Genomic DNA, 13219 nt, shown 5'->3' on the forward strand with positions numbered 1-13219 from the left:
TCAGCATCACCGAAGTACCTTGAGATGGTTGTTGTGTGGCTGTGCGTTTGTCTGGTTAAAAAAAAAAAACCCCAACAAACCTCAAAACCTCACGTAGCAGAACGTGATACTCTGAGCTGGGGCTGTTTCAGCCATTAATTTCAAATATGTTTTCCTGTGATGGGCATCAGCAGCAGAAAGGACATTCCTGTACCTGGGAGATCAGTGTTCGCAGGAGCGGCTGCGCGATGGGGTGAAGCCCACGTGGCTGAAGTGGGACTGGGAGGTTGGGAAGAGGGAAAGTCCAAAACTTGTGGGAATCTGGAAACCTGTGCGAAAGGAAAAGACAAAAAATGGCTGACTAATTGTGGGAAGGTTTATAAAAGGCAATGAAATACAACATCTAGAAGCACCAGCCACTCTGTGCTGGTTTAGAAAGGAACAGTTTGCCCCAGAGGGGCACTGGGAATTTTGAGGGAAAAGGAACGAAGCCTCTCCAGCTGTGCACACCCACATTGCTCGTGCTGCTCCGGCTCCTCCACCTTCAGCACAAAGATATACCTGTTAAAAGTGCAATTGTTTGGTTTAATTTAAAGTCATTTTGGCAAGGCTGGTAGCCCAGACGAGGGCAACATAGAGGGATTCAGCCTTTATTTTACCACAAAATTGTTTTTTTTTTCTCTCCTGCACTTCCATTGTTTCCCAGCCTGCCAATTCCTTCAGCCTTGCCTTAAAGCCCTGATTCTCAGCTGGCAAAATTCCCCTTACGCCTGTGATTTGGTCCATTATTTGACTTGTTTGCTTTTGCCTGTTCTCCAAATACACCTTCCTCCCAGATGCCTCCGTTTGTGGATGCCGTGGATTGAAAGCCGACTATGTGCATCGACGATTTAAATATAACCTCGGCATTTGTTTTTTAGGGGGAAAAAAAAAGATTGCAGCCAGTGAAAGGGTAGGAAAAGTGTTTATTCAGGCTATGGACCTCGGTGCACTGCTGGTTTTGGCTCGTGGAGGCTCATGAAGCTTTACCCTCCGATGGGGACCTGCCCCTCGGATGGCCACAGCCACCAGCCCCACGGCAACGGGATCCTGAGCCGGAGCGAGCGCCCGCAGATCCGGACAGGGACCCGACCGCCGCCACCCAGGGCTGCCAACTTCTTGCACAGCTCTGGGCAAAGCGACTAACACAAAGCGGAAGCCCTCAGGAGGACCAAATTCTTCCTCAGCCTTTCAATTAGCTCCTAATCCCTTCGCTCCCATAAAATCTCAGCTGTCGGCTGCCCCTGTTTGTGTATTTCCACTGGCCACGAAAGCCACCTCCCTGAGCATCTGTCTGTGCGGTTTGGGCTGAAACCTCCGGCCGTGCCAACGGCCACACCTCTCCGCAAAGAACATGTAATTGCAAAATTTTTTTTTTTTTTTTTTTTTTCCCCTTTCCTCCTATTTAACGTAAAACAAGCAGACACCCGTCACCATCCTCTGCTTCGGCTCTGATGCAAACTTTTTCCACCTGGCCAAGTTAGGCGTTCGCAAAATATAAATAAATGTGAAAAGAAAAGGTGGGGGGGGCGGGGGGGGGGGGGGCAGGTAAAAAAAAAAGGGGCTGTCAGTAGAGATATTTTTAAACACATGACACACAGGAGTGTGACACACTTGGTGTTCTCAGTGGGTGGGTGCAGTGTTATTTCGTGTTATTCTTGTCGCTGGGCCCAGCATTACAAGTGTACACGTTATTAGTGGTGTCTGATACCAGCGTGTGGCACGACTGCCCAGTCCCAACCTGCTGTGAAGGGCTGGGGATGGGTGGGAGTCCAGCTGCAGCCCCACGTCGATGGTGCAGGGGTTGTTTATGGCATAAACATGATTAGGATGGGGAGGCTCCAAATCAAGGGCATTCCATTGCCTTGCTTGTACCCTGTTTTGCTTTGGCATGTTCATCTGAGCTGGCGTTGCTGCAAGTCCATCTTTCCATGCCTGCTTGTCCATCCGAGGGGTACTGGTCCTCAGGTGGTGGTTTTGGCGATGGAGGGAGCAGGGACCACGCACGCGGGAGCCGGGGAGGTGGCGGTGAAGGTGGCAGAGGCTGGTGCCGGCCAACGTCTGCCAGACTCGTACATGAACTCGTGGTTTTATAGCCCTATAAAAGGCAGCTGACAGAAGAGGTTCTGATTTCGGAGGCTCCAACTGAGCTGGGAGGAGCTGGGAGGAGCTGGCCTCGTCTGCCGGCGCCGCGTCTGCTGGTGCCGAGCCTCGGCCGTGACGTCGGGGCGGGAGAGCCGGGCTGGGATTCCCGGCGTGCCGGGGGCAGGAGCCGGGCGCTCGCCCCGGCCATTGCCGCGCTCCTGCCAGCAGCGCCGAGCGGCCACGTTCCTGGCTCGCTGCTCGGAGACTGTGTGCAATGCTTGGAAGGGACGTTCCGGCACCTTACGGCACGGGGCGGGCGCATCGTGCCCGCCCTGCCCTGGGTTTGCTGTTGGCAGTCGCATCGCAGGTACCGGAGTTTGCAGGGAAGGATGAGGCCGGCTGAGATCCCGGGTGTCCGTTCACCTCCGGCACATGTACACCAGTGTGATGGGCAGAACTGGTGTAAAGCACTAATGGCTCCGTGGTCTGGTCCCTTCCCTACCGTGGCCTCTCCGGCTCGCGGGTTTGCTTTCTCTCCCCTGCCCACTTCTCGCCATCCCCACTCATGCGTTGCGTTTCTGCTCGGTACCTAAATACCTTTCTGGAGCCAGGCCAGGGGACTTGGCCTGGGTCCCTTCTCACACTCACAGATTTCTTGTGGATTGCTGTCACCCTCTCTGGGGCTGAGCCTGCAGCAGGACCATGCCAACGATGGAGCAGGATGGGCACTAAGTAGGATTACAGGAATGGCAGCAGAAGATTCACTTACTCGAAACCTTGGAGGTTTCAAATTAGGGCAGGGGCAGGGCTGTGGATACAGCTTCTCTTCCCAATTATACTTGGGACCATCACAGAAAGTTTGCTCCTCTTGCAACACATGCCAGTGTGAAGGTTTAGTGTTGGACTTGGGGATGCTCCGTTTTAACCAGACTTAGCCCTGAGTTACCAGCTCAGAAACCAGGGAAGTGTCCTCCTTATCCCAAAGCAAAGCGGAGGCAGTGAGGAGAGGCTGGGAACTCAGGAAAAGAAGAATTAACCTTTTAAAGAAGTTGAATTTCTGTTAAATCCTAGAAGGTGGGGATAAAAGAAGAAACTAACCCCTTGGAAATGTTCAACTCGGATAGGTTTGTTGTGCAAATCTGCAAACTGGAGGAAATTTGTCTTTTGGCCCATTTCCATACGAAAGATGGAGAAACTCACTTTCAAACTCAGCCTATGGGATGTGCTGCTTCATTGCCCGTTGTCTGCGTGGGGATGCAGGGCCAGCGCGGAGGGCTCCTGCGCCTTGGCTGGGCACTATGTCACTGGAAACCAGGGAAAGAAAGTGAAAAGCGAAGCCCTGAGCTTTCCCTTTCTCCCACTCAGCCTGCTCAGAAATCTCCATGGTGCTCCTGTGCCTTGATCCCCCACCACGACCAATGGATCCTGGCTCTTTTTTTATGGAGACTCCCCACCGAGGTAGACGCTAGTTAAAAGGTTACTGCCCAGCTGTGAAATATGTAGACAGGGTAACAGCTAAATGGCGCAGTGACCTCATATCTCATATTTATTGACTAAACGTGGCTTGAACTAGTCACCACTAGTAAAATAAACCACAGCCCCAAGTACTGCAGGAATATTCCATGGCAGACAGACTCCTGGTTCCTCGTCACACTCCTCCTTTCACTTGGGGGAAAAAAAAAAAAGGCAAAAACTTTGTTACTAACCTGATTTCATTTACAAGGTAGGTCCTGCAGAAACCCTTTCAGTGCAAGCTTACTTTTGCTGATGAGAAGAGCTGGACATCTCTCTGGTTTTGCACTGAAAAGAGAGGGTGTGAATGAGCCTCTGGATTATGTTTTTGCCAACATCCACCTCAAGAAAAAGCTTGATCAGAGTAGGACGGGGTGTTAGGCTTTAACAGAGAGAGCTGGGGTCAAGCTACTTTTTGTGACATCTATGTCCATGTCACATTTGCTGTCTCGAGGATGAGAAATCATAGACTCATGGGATGGTTTGGGTTGGAAGGGACCTTAAAAACCACCTTGTTCCAACCCCCCCGCCGTGGGCAGGGACACCCTCCACTACACCAGGTTGCTCAAAGCCTCATCCAGCCTGGCCTTGAACGCTTCCAGGGATGGGGCAGCCACAACCTGGTCTAGTGCCTCACCACCCTCAGAGGGAAGAATTTCTTCCTTAGATCTCATCGAAATCTCCCCTCTTTCAGTTTAAAGCCATTGTCCCTTGTCCCTACACACCCTTGTCAAAAGTCCCTCTCCAGCTTCCTTTTAGGTCCCCTTTAGGTATGTCTGGCATCTTTAGGTATTTTAGGTGTCTCTGTCTTGACCAGCTCCCCCCACCCCTGCCATGCTGAGCTCTCCTGAAGCCGTGCAGCATCACCTTCCCTGATCCCCCAAAGTCTCTGGCCGGGTGACCCGTTTCTCATCACCTCGTGACCCGAAAGCCTGTGGGGTGTTGTAAACTGTCTGTGTTGCAGCTTATTAGCTCACGGCCGTCTGCAGGTCCTGGGGGGTGGTGGTGGTGGAAGCCCTGTGCCACAATAACCAGGGTCTGGGCTGGAAAAGCCGCAGCGTGCTGCAGGTGTTGCTATAACGTACTGCCCGGGATTACCTTTTCGGTCAAAAACTATGATGCAGTGTTTCCCTTCGGAGATTTACGTGTGCGTGGAGGGGGGATGCCGAGTATTGGAAAAAAGATGAACTTGGCACCGGGATGGGATACAGATGTTACAGCCGTGAGCCCACGTCAACATGGGCTGTAAACTGGAGGCGCGGAGCTGAGCTGCTCTCCGTGGCTGCCTTTCACTGCAGCAATGATGCAGAGATCCCCTCCCTCGCCCATCCTTCCCCTCCCTCGCCCATCCTTCCCCTCCCTCACCCATCCTTCCCCTTCCCACCCACCAATTTCTCAGGTAAACTACTAAAGAGACTCAAAATTCAAGGGCTGAATGAGAATGATTATTTGGAGGTTACCGGTCAAAAGTCATCTTGGTCATGTCACCTGGGATCTTATGCTAATTGTTATCGTGGCTGGTTTTTCCAGGTTAATCTGTAGGTAGATAACGAGGGTCAGAGAAAGGAGAGGAAACGGCCTCGTTAATGCTGGGTGGAGATAATCATTCCTGCTTCTGGTGGGGGGAGCTTTGCCAGCAGAGAACAACAGAAGCATCTTTCCCTGCTGATGTGACACCCGTTCTTCTCTAGAAAATTGGGTCACTGAGACTGAAGCCCTCTCTCTTTCTTCTTTTTTTTTTTTAAGTAGGAAAAAGTAATTGTGGCTCTTACTGTCTGTGGTAATATTTTGATAGGGGAATGAATGTTAAAAAGCCATTCTAAACGTCCTGAAATAGTGCAGAATTCTGCATTTAGGGAAGCAGTGCTCACAAATGGTGAAGCTAGTGATATGCTACTGTTCAATCAGAAGAGATAACTTTATTGCTTTCTTGCCCTTATCATCCTTTGATTTGTTTCATTTCATGTCTCTGACTGGAGCAGGACACTGGCTTGATTTGTGTGTCAGCTACGTTTACTCAACACGCGGCGAGCAGGGTTTGGAGAGTTTGTTGGGATGTGTTTGTGCTGTTTAATTTCATCTGCGCTTCTGGCTGTCCCAGTTCTTCAGCACCAAGCACTGGGGCAGCCAACCGCCCTCCAGTCTGGGGCCGAAGCCATCGTGTCTCATGGTTTCCACCTGAGGTCATAAATCACGCCGGAGCTGGATTAAAGCTTAGGTTGGATTCACTGGCAGTTTTGCTATTTTCACTGAACCTTGCAGTGATTTGGACGTGAGCTGAAGATTTATGCGTATTTGCAGAGCCCACGGTTCCAGGTCAGAGCTCGGACTGAGGCATTACCAGGGAATCATTGCTTCCCCGAACATCTTTGGTGGCCTCATCTGAAGCAAGAGACATTGCTAGGAAAACACATCCAGTGCTTATCTCCCTGCTGGGTCTCCTCTGAGGAGTGAGAGACTCGACAAAACAAGCCTGAAAATGCTGAGATAAACATTGCTCAGGAAAAACGTGATGTGCCTGCGTTGTTCTTAGCTCAGGCAATACCAGAGTCTGCAAGTAACGGTGCTGGGAAGAGCATGTGGGCAGATCATGAGCAGAAAATTAAGAGTGGAGTGGAACACAAGTTTTATTGTCCTTTTCTAATCTCAGTACATGCAAATGGGAGTCGTAGATGGATGGGGTATCTCAGGGAAGCCCCAGCTCTGTGTCTCTGACATCAAGATAAATGGGCTGACATGATACTGGTGCTTGAACCAAGGTGATATCTTCCAAAATGTTCTGTCCCAGGGCAATCCCTCTCTCTGGAAAGGTAACTTGGACGACCTGTTTGTTACAGCTGTTCCCTCTGGATTTGCCAAGTGGTTCCCTGAGGTGATGCGCATCATCTTGTAACCACGGTCGTAATTTTCCCTTCTATATTCATCCAGACTTCATTGTCAGAGCTTGGACCGCAGGTGAGACCTTGTTTCGACCTGTGGGAAGGTGGATTGGGCTTTTGTGTATTCCCTTGGGATGCTGTGAGCTCAGACATCTCACTGCTTACCCAGCTCCCGTGGCTCCCACGTGCCAACCCACGTACGCACCCGTCCGCGTACACGCACACGCGCTCCCTCGCCGGCCGATCTCCAAATCTGTTCTGGAGGAATTGGAGCCGTAACAATATGGCAGTAAAAAATAATGAAATGCCATCATAAAAAAGATGTGGAAAAGCAATTATTTATTTATACCTAGGGAACTAGGAATAATACACCTGTTTCATAGGGATGGCTGGCACAAAGCTGGCATTGCATAGTGGTACTTAATAATTTTTTTACCACACTTTATAGGCTCTTTCCTGCAATTAATGCTAAATAAAATCAACATTTCTCCAACTTGTGTTTCTGGCTCTCATTAACTCCCTTCTTGCCATTCACCATCTCTTTGCCTCTCGGTATCTTTTAGTGTTTTGTATTTTTCTAAATTTTTCTTCGCTCTTCACTTCTCATAAGCTCCAGTCTGTGACAGCTTCAAAGAGCAGGACCTGCTCTCTAATTGAATTAACGTGAGATTTCCCAGGCTGGTGCAGGATTGTTCCAAACCATAGGGTTTAGCAAGGGCTGCTCCTTGGGGTGGAGCACAGGCACCTACCCAAGGCACAGGGATGAGCCCCAGAGCCCTGGCACGGGGCTGGGGGGCGGCACCCTTCCTCTCGATTTGAGCCCACAGCTGGGGGGGGACAGAAAAACAGCTTGAATCACAGAAAACCTATGGAGGACCTGATTTACAGCTGATGGGTGGCAACGCAAGAGGAAGGCTGGAAATTTAGACCATCATCCGCTCAAGTGAATTGGTGAAGCAAAATGCTATCGAGGGTGCTGGGAGGTGGTTTCAGGACAAAACTGGTCCTGAGCTCTGCGCTGAATTGATTGTCTTTCTCTGTTTTTTAGGAAGGAGAAGCTTCAAGGACTCAGAGCAACTGAGAGCTCCCTAGAAGTGCTGGAAGCTCTTGGCCATGAAACACTTGTCCAGGTCTCAGATGATGTGAGCCCTCTTGCTCTCCTGCTTTTGCCTCCTGCCCTAAATTTCCAACTGATTTCAAATCATGGGATTTCAACATTTTCTTTTGTTGTGAACCTGGAGGACAATACTCCCTGCCAGCAATGCTGACAACAGGTAAGATGGAAATTCTGAAGGAACAGAAATTTTCTTAAGGGCCTGTTTCAGACTTTTTACATTTTTATGTTACAAATATCAGGCAGAATTTTCTGAAGGTGAAAATGTCCCCAGTTTGGTTGATACTTTCTCTGTTGCTTCACTTGATCAGGCAATTTTTCTTTCTGCGGCATCCCACCCCCACGCCCCAAATAAATTTTATTAATTCCCACACCCCAAATAACTTGTATTAATTCCCATGTCAAAAAGAAAAGAGGGAGAACTTTTGCTTCATTAACCTCTTCCTTCTGATTTTGAAATTGCAGATTTTCTGTCTTTAGTTTCTGTTCTTTTTAAACAGAAAACCTCCTGATTTTTCCCATTGAAAAATATTTTGGATGAAACACTCTTCCCCTCTCAAAATCTCCTGCCCCAAAATGCATGGATTTATTCCTAATGCCACTGACATTATTTAATGCATTTAATATTTGTTTAAGTAGATAAAGTGAGCTGGGAGAGTAATTAAAAAGCAGGGGTTTCCCTGTGCCAGTGAACTCCAGGTGTCAAACTGGCCCTCGAAGGCAGGAGAGAATCAGCTCCAAGAACATGCACCATGAAGCCTGAAACCGAAGTCACCCAGGGCTCTTTGCGATGGCGCGGGGAGCCCTGCGAGCCTTGCATTCATTACAGCCAGAAAGTTTTTTGCTTTTTTTTTTTTTTTTATTTAATCAAGAGCAGTTGCAAGCATGCCTCAGATGGCAGGACGGCTTTATCTGCCATCTAGTTCAGATGTGGGGAAATAGGACCCACATGTTATCAGCTGATATGTGAAATAGAGAGAGGATTATTAAGGAGGATAAAGGCCACGAGGAAAGAGGAGCCATGCCTGCTGCCAGCGCCCATCTCTCCCTGCAAGCCTCCTCTCCCTCTTCCCCACAAGCTCCAGTTAACTGATGAAAAGGCTGGTGTCAGGGCTTCGGGATTTATGTGGATAAGGGTGTAGCGACGCCTGGCATTAGCGAATGAGATCCACGTGTTGCTCCTGCAGGATGATCTATAGGCAGGTTTCTGGGGATCAGCACAAAGTGAAATACGCCGGCGGCTCTCCGGCCAGCTCTGATCCTGCCCCACTCCCACGTCTCCTACCTGCTGGCAGCTCCTCCCAGCTGCCTGCCATTACCCAGCCCACGCGCCCAGCATCACCTCAATTAATTCTCTGTGGCCCGTGGATGCTCCTCTTGGGTGGCCCATCCATGAGCAGCAGCTCAGGAGCACCATCTGGGGTTGGGCATCCCAGGATGCTGCAGCCCGGTGTGGGATGAGACTGTTCTGAGCTTTTGCAGAGGCTGTGGAGTTTCACCCAGCAGCTCTAAGAAGGGCTGAAATTATTTCCATGGTATTTACAGCAGCTGCGTCTGGGCACAACCACAACCCCTCGTTTGCAGAAGCCCACCCTGCCAAGTGCATCGGGGAAGGGGACAGGTTTGGTCTCAGCATCTCTGGTGGTGCCCAGGTTTGGTAGCAGGTCTCCCCATCATCCTTTTCTCCTGGAAGAGAGGAGGGAGGACAAGCTTGCAGTTGTACCACCCACGCAGGAGGGTGGGATGGCTCAGCCCCTCCTGCTCCCCATGGTGGGCTGGATTCAGACCTGCGGTGCAAGGCAGCATGTCCTGCCCCAGGACCTGTCTACCCATAAGCTATGGTCCTCCACATGCGAGTCTGCTCGTTAAATACACGCCTCCGCACACCCATATCTGAGGAGGTGGCAGGCAGATCTTATATGGATCTAAAATCTGATTAATCTCAACCTAGACATAATATTAATAATTTAATATTCCCCTGCATATAACATTTTCTCTTGCTTCCCACACAGCCCAAGTAAAGGGTGAGAGATTTGCCTCGAATAATACTATCTCGCTGGTTTTCTACTCTGAGCTTTAACCTTTCCAGATTTTCCCATTAAAACACTTGGGGGGAGAGAAGAAACAAGATCTTGTCAAAAAATAGGAACCTCTAAACCAGTGACCGTCAGCCCTTCATTGGAGTGGGTTCCCCCAGTGCTGGATTTGGGATGTAAGTGGTTGTGGTGGCCTCTCTGAAGTCTGTCATTACCGAAACAGCCCTTTTCCTCCTCTTCTTTAGGTCAAAGCGCCCGTGTGGGTCAATCCATCCTCACCACCGTCTCTCTGCCCTGGGCCACCATGCTCCTCCAAGGCGATGGGTGCTGAGAGCCGGGCCAGCACCCCAGGGTTGGTGGCAGGAGAGTGCATCTCTTAAGGACTTCGCAGACCATCGTCCTGTTTATGCCTCCTGGTCCAGTGGTTGCTTTTCTCGCCAGGGCAGATGACTGGTGAGTCCTGCTGAGCTGCAACACGAGCCGTGCCAGCCTTGCTCAGTCATTCCCTTGTTGGTCATTCCCCTTTTTCTGAATGAAATGCTTTGCGTTTGTCCCTGCTGAACTGTCTGGGAGAGTTTTTTCAGGCGCTCTCTCCGTTTTTTTCAAGCTCAAGCTAAACGCCTGATTTTGGCATTGCTATTTGGGAATTGTCTCGCTCGGACTCTGCTTGAGTTTCTCCGTCTTCAAAACAGGGCTGACACTAATTGCCCATTTGCAATGCATTTCCAGACACGTGGCTGTAAAGTGCTGTATGAAAAAAACAGGCATTGTTATTATGAAACCTTCAGGAAAAAAATTAATAGATTCATATAACTCCACGGTCATTAAAACAAACCTTATGTGGATGGAAGAGACCAGAACTGAATAAACCTTGAGCAAACACAGCCTTTCACAATGAAACACAAACTGGTTTTAATCAGCAGAGCCAAATAAGTTCTATTTTCCAAGGTTTCTTTTTCCCCTATCTCTTTCTTGCAATATTAGCAATTGCAGAAGAGCACATTGGCCTGATGAAAAGAGGGGAATTTTGCCCGACTCCTGGTCTTAATGAATATAATTTTTAAAAAATAACAACAAAATACTCTGCTGGCCAGGTCTCAAGTAGCTTTCAGCTACTCTAGGATCTCCGCCAGCCTTTCTGAGTGTGTTATCCTGTGGTTAGAGCACCACTATTTGTCCATAGATTTGGGACAAAATTGGGTTTAAGCTCCATCAAGATGGTAAGAGAGGGCTGATGATCACCTCCTTGCGTTCGCTTCCGTTAGGGAGGCCACCCTTCCACCTCACCAAGGCTTCTCCTGTGTTTGTTTGGGAAACAGAAATAGCTTTCTGCTAAGAGGATGAGGAGGTTACACATCCTGAGCTGTCAGGGTGAGTCAACAGCCTGGAGCTGGTGGGGCTGCCTGCAAGGCAAGGAATGGGAGACACCCTTGGAGGGGAGCCCGCTGCTGTCCACCTCATCGCTGCCTGCACTGGGGACCTCTCTCCATCAGGATACCTTCCACACAGGTGATGTGATAGCTCCTCTGTGATAGCTTGACCCTGAAAAGGCCACCATTCCTACCTTTCACCAGCATAAGACAGCCTCCAACTGGAAAAGGATGGGAGAGCTAACTTTCATCACAGTAATGACATCTGTCTGTCTATCCCTTTGCCTCTTTCCTCCATCCAGGCTTTAGACTCTTCATGGACTTTTCCACCGTCTGCCTAATGACTGGGATGCTGGAGGCTGGAATCATCAAGGCTCTGCTGTGCTTACAAATAGTTACCCCTGTACAAAGCTGACCCTGTGCTGCCCACCCAACATCGCAGACTTTCCATTTTCGTATGTACCAGATGACTTCAGTGTCCAGAGCAAAAAGCTATTGCAGAAGGTCATGTTGGCATCTAATTCTTGATGCGAAAGGTGCTAGCTGCAAATCACATGGTGGGATTCATCGAGGAGAAGGAAGAGGGAACTTCCCTTCTCACTTTACCTTGCTTTCCTCACACTGAATCCAAGCTCATCTCTGGGATGAAGAAGGTGGAGCCTCAGCATCTTGCAAGCTGTGAAGGAGAAAAAGCTGGGAGAAAATGGCCCAGCCATCTCCTTGCTAATACACACCTAATTTTTACTAAAACTGTGATGTCTGCTTGCAAGTTCATTTGTAAGTACTAAATTTAATGACATGTCTTGCTATGACAAATGTGGAGGAGGGCTTTCAGATGACACATTGATTAGTCTCATTCCTGCATGGGAAACTTTCAGTCTGTGCTACTTTCACTGTCTGGAATAAATGAGCACCCTCCTGATGATGCCATCAGGCCACGTGAGCACCAGCCAGACCTGGAAATGTGCAGGTTCTTGGTAGCTGTAGGAGTGTAAGATTGTGTAACTCATTGGCAAAAGTGTGTGTATCTATTTGCAATCTACTGTCTCCTGCTAACAGGTTTAGGTCCAGATCAGTAATGGTACTTAATCACCTCCCTCTTTGTAATTACATTGGTATGTAGACATTTAATTATATTTTGTCCTCAGCTAAGCTAGGTCCATCATTTTTTCATTTGTTGCTGGCAAAGACTGTGCACAAAGATGTGTAGTAACTTTTAAGCAACCACTAGTTCCTGGTGGTGCTGAGAACTTCATTTTTCAGCTCAGCTGGCCAACGTATGTGTGCTAAAGCTGGTGATCTTGCATTCAAATCTAACCCAGCCTGAGGGTCATAGAAATGGCACAGTCATTGCACTGTCAACAAACACTCTCAAGCAGTAATGACAGTGCCCTAAAGCAATTTCCTTCTAATGTTGCTTGAGATGATGACAATGACTCATAAAAGCTAGAAGCCTCCAGATTCTTTGGCCAGGCGGGATGTCCCGCTGATGCTTTGAGGGTCTCACACTTGGGTGAGAATTTGTATCCCATCAACCCAAAGGATGAGTGAGTGGGTGGTGTCTGGGCTAGGCCAAGGAAAAGAGACAAGGGAATAGCAGAGACCAAGAAGAGAACTGGTGATGTGGCAGTGGGATGAGTTCTGGAGTTTGCAAGCTAAAGGCATATTCCTTTCTTCATCATTTCTGCATGAACTTTTTTTCCATTTTCATTTTAGGGCATTTTCGGAGACAGCGGTGCAGGAATACACAGTCTTGTCATGGAGGAGAGGGTGGCAGGCTGCTATGTCCTTTCCCCAGTTTCCTACCAGGAGAGTACTGGGCAGATTCCCCAGTGATGAGACAAGTAGAGTGATGCACACGTGTCTGTTGGGTGGTTTGAGTTCTCAGTAGCTCTGATGGAGCATGACTAACAGGTGAGCTGAAGAGAAAGGTGCAGGAAACTCACTGCAGCAATGCTGAATAAAAGAGAGTCTCCTTGCCCAAAATTGTGCAGCCTGATGAGACAGGGACGGGGCAGTGAGTAGCAGCATCACCCAATCCTGTACCCTTTCCACTGACTCTCTTCAAGAAGGTCCATCCAGTGCCCTTGAGCTGCTACGGATGCCAGTCTCACCTGTAGACCTTTCTCCATGTGAACTTATGACCATGAAGCACCAGCAGTACATCCCCCAAGACAATTCCTTGAGGCAGCCGGTCACAGCAGC

The sequence above is a fragment of the Tauraco erythrolophus genome, chromosome 20, assembly GCF_009769465.1.
Source record: "Tauraco erythrolophus isolate bTauEry1 chromosome 20, bTauEry1.pri, whole genome shotgun sequence".
Lineage (NCBI taxonomy): Eukaryota > Metazoa > Chordata > Aves > Musophagiformes > Musophagidae > Tauraco > Tauraco erythrolophus.